Source organism: Budorcas taxicolor, chromosome 1 (genome assembly GCF_023091745.1).
Source record: "Budorcas taxicolor isolate Tak-1 chromosome 1, Takin1.1, whole genome shotgun sequence".
Classification (NCBI taxonomy): domain Eukaryota; kingdom Metazoa; phylum Chordata; class Mammalia; order Artiodactyla; family Bovidae; genus Budorcas; species Budorcas taxicolor.
In genome coordinates, this window is record NC_068910.1 from 209,694,805 (window position 1) to 209,702,721 (window position 7,917).

Here is a 7,917-nt window from a genome sequence, read left to right on the forward strand (position 1 = left end):
TCAGAGGAGAGAGTCATCAGTACAGCCCCCTTCCAAACCGTATCGGAACTCCTGAAGGTTGAAGACACCATAGAAGAGGGTGAAGGCAGCTTCCACTACCAGGACATGGTAGATCTGATGAGACTAGAAGCATATGTCGAATTTTCCAGGGAAGAAGTGCTCGGGAACGCGTGCAGCATAGAGGCCGACTCTGGTGATGTACATCAGAGCCATGCGGAGGAACCAGCCGTCTGGCCCACCATGGTGGCCTTGATGAAGTCCTCTGTGATTGTGAACTGCGTGGTAGGCATGATGCCACTCAAGCTAAGCCCCGGGAACACTCCTGCTCTTGTCTGTCGGTGCTTGGGAGTGGTGAACCGGTCCCACTGTGCCACGATGATGGCAGAGATGCCCAGAACACAGACGACGGGTGCAGATGAGCCGTGGCTGTGCGGAGCAGTGGGGGGAGTAGTAGAGCCAGGGTCCAAAGCTCCCCGTAATCAGTAGGGCAATCCCTGCATAATCCAGTTCTGAGAAAGTCCGAGAGACTGTCCCTGAATGACAGCAGATGGTGTGAAAGAGCCAGGAGAAGCTGAGGCGGAGCACCGCTCCCAGGAGGAACATCCCAAACACCACCTTCTCCTGAAGGGGGAGCCATGAAGTACATGTTTGGTCTGAGCGTGGTCAAGATTCCCAGAAAGAGAAACAGCACAAAACCAAGCAGGAGGGTCCAGATGTTGCCAGTCTCCGTGTAGATGCAGAAGATGCTCTTGAAGCAGGCCCAGGAGGAGGGCATGGGCAGCCAGAGGCCGTGCAGCAGGTAGTTGTCGTCCTTCAGCCAGTCCGGAGCGCGTCGAATGGGATGGCCCTCCAGCACCCCTCGCAGACCTTGTGCACAAGCTCTCCTCCTTCTCCATGGCATGGTGGGCCTGCAGGGGCCCACACCTCCTCCCCTGCCTCCTGAGGCCCTGGGTATGCCTGCTCCTCTTCAGCTTTGGTTGGGTTCTGATTGCCCGCTTGCCCGTCTTCTCTACTCGGGCTCCCAGCTCCACCAGCTCCACTGTGTCAGCTGCCCTGTTGCCGGCAGGAGCCCTGTTGCCCTGGGCCACCAAGGGTCCCTTGTGAGACGACATCTGGCTGGTGCCTCAGAGCCCTCCGGCTTCAGCTTGGGGAAAGGGTGGGGTCTCTCAGCCCCAAGGGGCAGAGAGCTCCCTGTGGTGGGAGACAGGCGGGCAGAGGGCTTTACTGGGGGCTGTGCACCTAGCACTACATCCCGCATTGCTGGAGACAGCCTGCGGCTGGGCCTTTTTTCTATTTCTTTAATTGTGTCTGTATGAGACATAAGAGATGTGGGTTCGATTCCTCGGTGGGGAAGATCCCCTGGAGGAAGGCATGGCAACCCACTCCAGTATTCTTGCCTGGAGAATCCCATAGACAGAGGAGCCTGGCGGGCTACAGTCCACAGGATTGCAAAGAGTCAGACACGACTGAGCGACGAGCACGCACACACACATGAGATGACGGTGGTCACTAAACTTACCGCGATGATCATTTCATGGTCATAGAAGTCAGATCAGTCCGCTGCACTGATCTGACCATGGTCATAAGCCAGACCATGCTGTGAACCTGGCTCTTGTTTGTTCAGAGAATCTGCTCTCTCCCTCTGGAATGTCCACAAGTCACCCCAAAATATCCAGGCCCAAGCACCCTCATGACCACGTCATTCTACATGCCATTGGCTCTTCTACGCACACTGTGAGGGCAGGACGTTCACCTTTCTGTAGTTCTAGCAAGGTGTTGGAGAAGACTCTTGAGAGTCCCTTGGACTGCAAGGAGATCCAACAAGTCCATTCTAAAGGAGATCAGCCCTGGGATTTCTTTGGAAGGAATGATGCTAAAGCTGAAACTCTAGTACTTTGGCCACCTCGTGTGAAGAGCTGACTCATTGGAAAAGACTCTGATGCTGGGAGGGATTGGGGGCAGGAGGAGCAGGGGATGACAGAGGATGAGATGGCTGGATGGCATCACGGTCTCGATGGACGTGAGTCTGAGTGAACTCCGGGAGTTGGTGATGAACAGGGAGGCCTGGTGTGCTGCGATTCATGGGGTCACAAAGAGTCGGACACGACTGAGCGACTGAACTGAACTGAGCAAGTGTGTTTTCCTTATTTCCTCAGATAGTTCTGTTGTTCTTCTACCCTCCTGGATCTCAAGGTCATATAAGTCTGAGGAAGGAAATATACTTGAAAACTCACGGGTGGTCCTTCACAGTGTGGAATAAGAGCAAGAAACCATGAGAAGTAGCTGGATATTAGCCAGCGAGAGTGAACAGGCCCCAAAACAGGATGGTGTTGGCTGAAGAATTGATTGGAGCACTGGGGGATCGCACAGGGGCACTTGGAGGCAGAACAGAGGGGAAGAGCTGGAAAGGGAGTGGGCTGAGTGTGGGCGACAGTTCAGTTCCAGGAAACAGAAGTGTCAGGCCTCTCCCAGGGCGACACCCACTCCTGGCTGCAGCGGAGCCTGGGCTGGGTCACAGAAAGGGGCTTAATGCCCCCTGGTCCAGACTTGCTGTTGCGTCAGAAAACTCAACAAAGCAGGAGACCAACAAGAAGACCACGGGCTGCTGTGTCGGGTCTTCAGTGTGAGGAGTGAGTAAACCTCCTCTTGAATGGAGCTGGAATTGCTCATGAGGTCAGCACTCATCTCTGCATGGCGCTCCTTCCTGGGACTCGAGTTTAGTGGCTGAATCCAGCTGCTTTAGGAGAACAGAGTGTGAAGTACTCCCTAGAAGTCTGCTGCGGAGCTGGGCTGTGGCCCAATTTTCCTATGAAAGTAATGAATTCAAACACAGGAGACGCTGTTGGGTATTAAAGGAAAGCAAGCGTTTTTGTAAGCTGTGAACACAAACTGGGCCTGCAGCCAATGAGTCTTGGTCCTATTGGCTTGTTGTTACGTATCAGAGAAATAATTCCATATCAAACTGGAAATGTGTTAATGCACTTACATTACTCACATCACACTTCACACCTTCTTCTTGTGAACTCCCAAAATTGCCTGGATTTGTTCTGAAAGCAAGCAAGTGTCTCCACCCAGGGTGAGGAGCCTCACGCCCCTCACAGGGCAAGTCAGTGGAATAGGAGGCTCTCAGGTGGGGGTAGTTCTGGGGAGAGAGGGAGGCACCTGGCACTGGGTGAGGCCCCAAGAGGGACATGTCCTCACAGCTAGACAGAGAGACCACATATCCCCACGGCTGGACGGAGTGGCCGCACCTCCCCACGGCTGGACGGAGTGGCCTCATGTCCTCACGGCTGGACGGAGTGGCCTCATGTCCGTCCTCACGGCTGGACGGAGTGGCTCGTGTCCTCACCGCTGGACGGAGTGACCAAACGTCCTCACCGCTGGACAGAGTGGCCTCGTGTCCTCACAGCTGGACGGAGTGGCCTGGCTGCTCTGCTGGGAGCACCAGGGGACAGAGGCAGTGGACGAAGGGAGAGGGTCCGGTGTTCTGCTGCTGCTGGTGATCCGGCTGTGGTGCTCCAGGGACGATGGCCTGGGGGGATGACACACTTCAGCCTTGCAGGAACTGTTGTTCCCAGAGGATTTGGGGGGCCACCCTGAAGGAGGAAGTTCACCCCCTGACTGCCCCCTCGGGCAGCAGCAGCAGCAGGGAGAGTTTCTCCAGCCAGTCCCTCTCCCAGAGCAGCCCTGAGAAGGCACCACAGGCCACCAGCCACTAGACAGGCCCAGGCTGGTCAGACGGGCAGGAGCCCTGGTGTCTGGACAGTCTCAGCCGGGCTCCGTCCCTCACCCATTCGTTTAAAATTCTCCCCATCCTTTTCACACAGGCACCCTAGTGCCTCCCCACCAGTACCTCCTCCCCGGGCTGCCTCCCTCCCTGCTCCTCCCCCCACCATCTACCCCTCACTGTCTCCCCCCGCCCCCCCCCACCCGCACCGTCTCCCCCCACCATCTACCTCCTCACCGTCTCCCCCCGCCCCCCGCCCGCACCGTCTCCCCCCACCATCTACCCCCTCACCGTCTCCCCCCACCCCCAACCCCGCCCCCGCCTGCACCGTCTCCCCGCCCCCCCCCCCCAGCCCCCGGCCTGCACCGTCTCCCCCCACCATCTACCTCCTCACCGTCTCCCCCCACCCCCAACCCCGCCCCCGCCTGCACCGTCTCCCCGCCCCCCCCCCAGCCCCCGCCCGCACCGTCTCCCCCCACCATCTACCCCCTCACCGTCTCCCCCCGCCCCCCGCCCGCACCGTCTCCCCCCACCATCTACCTCTGCACCGTCTCCCCCCGCCCCCCGCCTGCACTGTCTCCCCCCACCATCTACCTCCTCACTGTCTCCCCCCGCCCCCCACCCCCCGCCCACACTGTCTCCCCCCACCGCCCCCCACCTGCACCGTCTCCCCCTGCCCCCTGCCTGCACCATCTCCCCTCACCATCTAACTCCTCACCGTCTCCCCCCACCATCTACCTCTGCACCGTCTCCCCCTGGCCCCTGCCTGCACTGTCTCCCCCCGGTCCCCCACCTGCACCATCTCCCCCCACCATCTACCTCCTCACCGTCTCCCCCCACCATCTACCTCCTCACCATCTCACCCCGCCCACCGCCTGCACCTTCTCCCCCCCCCACCCCCCACCCCCGCTCCCCCCTGCCCTCACACCCCCACCACCTAAGGGTCCTGAGCTGCCACTCCGTGTTTCAGCTGAGCCCAGCTGGCACCCTCACCAACCAACCTGGCCAAGAACCAAAAGCAAAAACAGTGACAGAGAATCCAAAGAGGAGAGTCAGTGAAAGTGAATTTATTTCACCCCATGACGTTTACTCTGGGAGCCAAGAAAAGATATGCCAGGGTCCATTCGGTCCAGAAAGCAGGTTCTCAGCCATCTGGGCAGGGCCTCCAGGACTCTGAGGGTGCAGCTCAAATTATTCAAACCCTGATGCTCAAGTAGTGTCCATTTACTGATAAATATGCCTCCAAAAGTCCTGTGTGTGTGTGTGTGTGTGTGTGTGTGTGTGTGTGTGTGTGTGTGTAAGGTTTAAAGGAGGTCATTTAGAGAAAAGTCCCCATATTTTCTGATGGATAATCATGGTTTGCAAGAAAAAGAAATTTGCAAATTGCTCACTTGAGATGACAGTAGTTTATGTGTTCCTGACTTTGGAATCACTGGTGAAATTTAAATAAAACGGTAAAATCATTGCTCTTTCCAGGCATTTAAAGTTCAGAAATAAAATCATTATAAATTTGGAAGCACCAAGTGAAGGTGAATCCAAGTGGAAGGCTAGCGTCTAGTGATCAACCTAGTAGATGAAAACAACAGCTCCCACCTTGCCCACTTCCTGCAGCCCCCCAGGATCTATTCCATGGGAGAGAGGGGAGCACCCCTGCTTCCTGGTTAGGGGCACTGGCCTGGTGGGTCCTCCCCTAGCGAGCCTAGCAACCAGGCCCTGTAGCAGGGAGCTCCCTGCTCAGTGCCTTGCAGCCCCTTCAAAGGACGGAAGCAAGTCTGTGAGCAAAATACATTCTTGGTTTGGTTTCTAGAACTTTCCAAGCAGATGCTGAGTCTATTAACAATAAACACATCCCTCTAGTTTGGAAGGCGTGACTGGAAAATGCTGTAGAATTATTTTGGCTTAGAAATTTAGAATTTAATTTCAGTCCCAGATGTTAAGACATGTCTAGAGTTATTTTCCCCATGATATTAAAAAAATATATATGCTTTCTATTACAAAATTGAAAATGCACAGAAATTTTGAAAAATTAAGCAGTGAAAATCCAGGTACCATCATGCCAGCCTCTGTCTCTGTCTCTGAATGTCTCTCTCCCAATATTTGAAAGGGATTTGCAACACACCAACCCTGCTCCCCAAATGTGTCACTATCAATTTCCTTTTCTCCTAAGCACAAGGGCATCCTGTTACAAAACCGCAAGAGGGTCATCACAGCTCAGAAGTGTATAAGCTTGTGCAGCCCTTGCTCCGCATTCCCCTTCCAGGGTTACCCTGAGCACATCATGTGTAGCCACATTTCTGGGTCCACTCATCACATAGTCTCATGTTTCCTCGTCTCCTTCAGTTTGGAGCAGCTCTCTTGATGTTTCCTCCAGAGCAGTGGCTCTCTAATTTTTTATTTTTGGTTTCTATACTTTAAAATCCACTCTTTGTGATGTTCAGTTCTGAGTTTTGACAAATGCATCATTGTGCAAGATTCAAACCAGAACATCACTCCTGAAAAGTCCTTCCTGCTGCCTCTTCCAGTCCAGCTCCTCCCCTGCTCTCAGTGCACAGAACCTACGAATCTGCTCTACCTTATGGTTCTGTCTTTGCCAGAAAGTCATCTAGAGAAACACAAAAGATCCCGAATAGCCAAAGCAATCTTGAGAAAGAGAAATGGAGCTGGAGAAATCAGGCTCCCTGACTTCAGACTATACTAGAAAGCTACATTCATCAAAACTGTATGGTACTGGCACAAAAACAGAAATAAAGATCAACAGAACAGGATAGGAAGTCCAGAGATAAATCCATGCACCTAGGGTCACATAATCTATGATAAAGAAGGCCAAAATATATGATGGAGAAAAGATAGTCTCTTTTTAATAAGTGGTGCTGGGAAAATGACAGCTACATGCAAACAAATGAAGCTGGAACACTCCTTAGTGCCACACACAAAAATAAAATAAAGACCTAAATGTAGAACCTGATATTATAAAATTCTTAGAGGAAAATGTAGGAAGAACACTCTTTGACATAAATCACAGCAAAATCTTTTTTAATCCACTGCCTACAGTAAAGAAAATAAAAACAAAAATGAAAAAATGGGACCTAATTAAACTTAAAAACTTTTGCACAGCAAAGGAAACCACAAACAAAACAAAAAGACAACCCATAGTTTGGGAGAAAATATTTGCAAATGAAGCAACCAACAAGGGATTAATCTCCAAAATATACAAACAGCTCATGTAGCTCAATATTAAAAAAAAAAAAAAAACAATTAAAAAGTGTGCAGAAAGACCAGACATTTCTCCACAGAAGACATTCAGATGGCCAATAAACACATGAAAAGGTGTTGAACATAGCTAATTATTAGAGAAATGCAAAGGCAAACCAAAACTACAATGACATATCACCTCACACCAGTCAGAATGGCCGTCATCAAAAAAATCTACAGACTATACATGCTGAAGTGTGTGTAGAGAAAAGAGAACTCTCTTACGCTGAAGGTGGGAATGCATGTTGGTACAGGCACTATGGAGGATGATATGGAGTTTCCTCAGAAAGCTAAAAATTGAGCTACCATATGATCCGGCAATCCCACTCCTGGGCATATACCCAGAGGAAACTCTAATTTTAAAAGATGCATGCACCCCAGTGTTCATTGCACCAATATTTACAATAGCCAGGACATGGACGCAACTTAATGGTCCATCAACAGAAGAATGGATGAAGATGTGATGTATACATGCAATGGGATATTACTCAGGCATTAAAAGGAGTGAAACTGTGCCATTTGCAGCAACATGGATGGACCTAGAGATTCTCATACTGAGTGAAGTAAGTCAGGCAGAGACAGACAAATACATATGACGTCCCTTATACATGGAATCTTTAAAAAAGGGTACAAATGGACTTATTTACAAAAGAGAAATAGAATTACAGATGTAGAAAACAAACATGGTTACCAGGGGATGGAGGGGGTGGGATAAACTGGGAGATTGGGATTGACATATACATACTACTTTACATAAAATAGAGAACTAGTAAGAACCTACTGTATAGCACAAGGAACTCAACTCAGTACTCTGTAATGACCTATATGGGAAAAGAATCTAAAAAAGAGTAGATATGTGTACATGGATACCTGATTCAGTTTGCTGTACACCTGAAACTAAAACCACACTGTAAATCAACTATACTGCAATAGGAAAA

At 51.4% G+C, this 7,917-nt stretch overlaps 1 pseudogene; it reads right to left on the reverse strand.

Moving 5' to 3' along the window:
• On the reverse strand, nucleotides 1-1,112 carry LOC128053938 (adiponectin receptor protein 1-like; annotated as a pseudogene).
• Nucleotides 1,113-7,917: the final 6,805 nt, after the last annotated feature.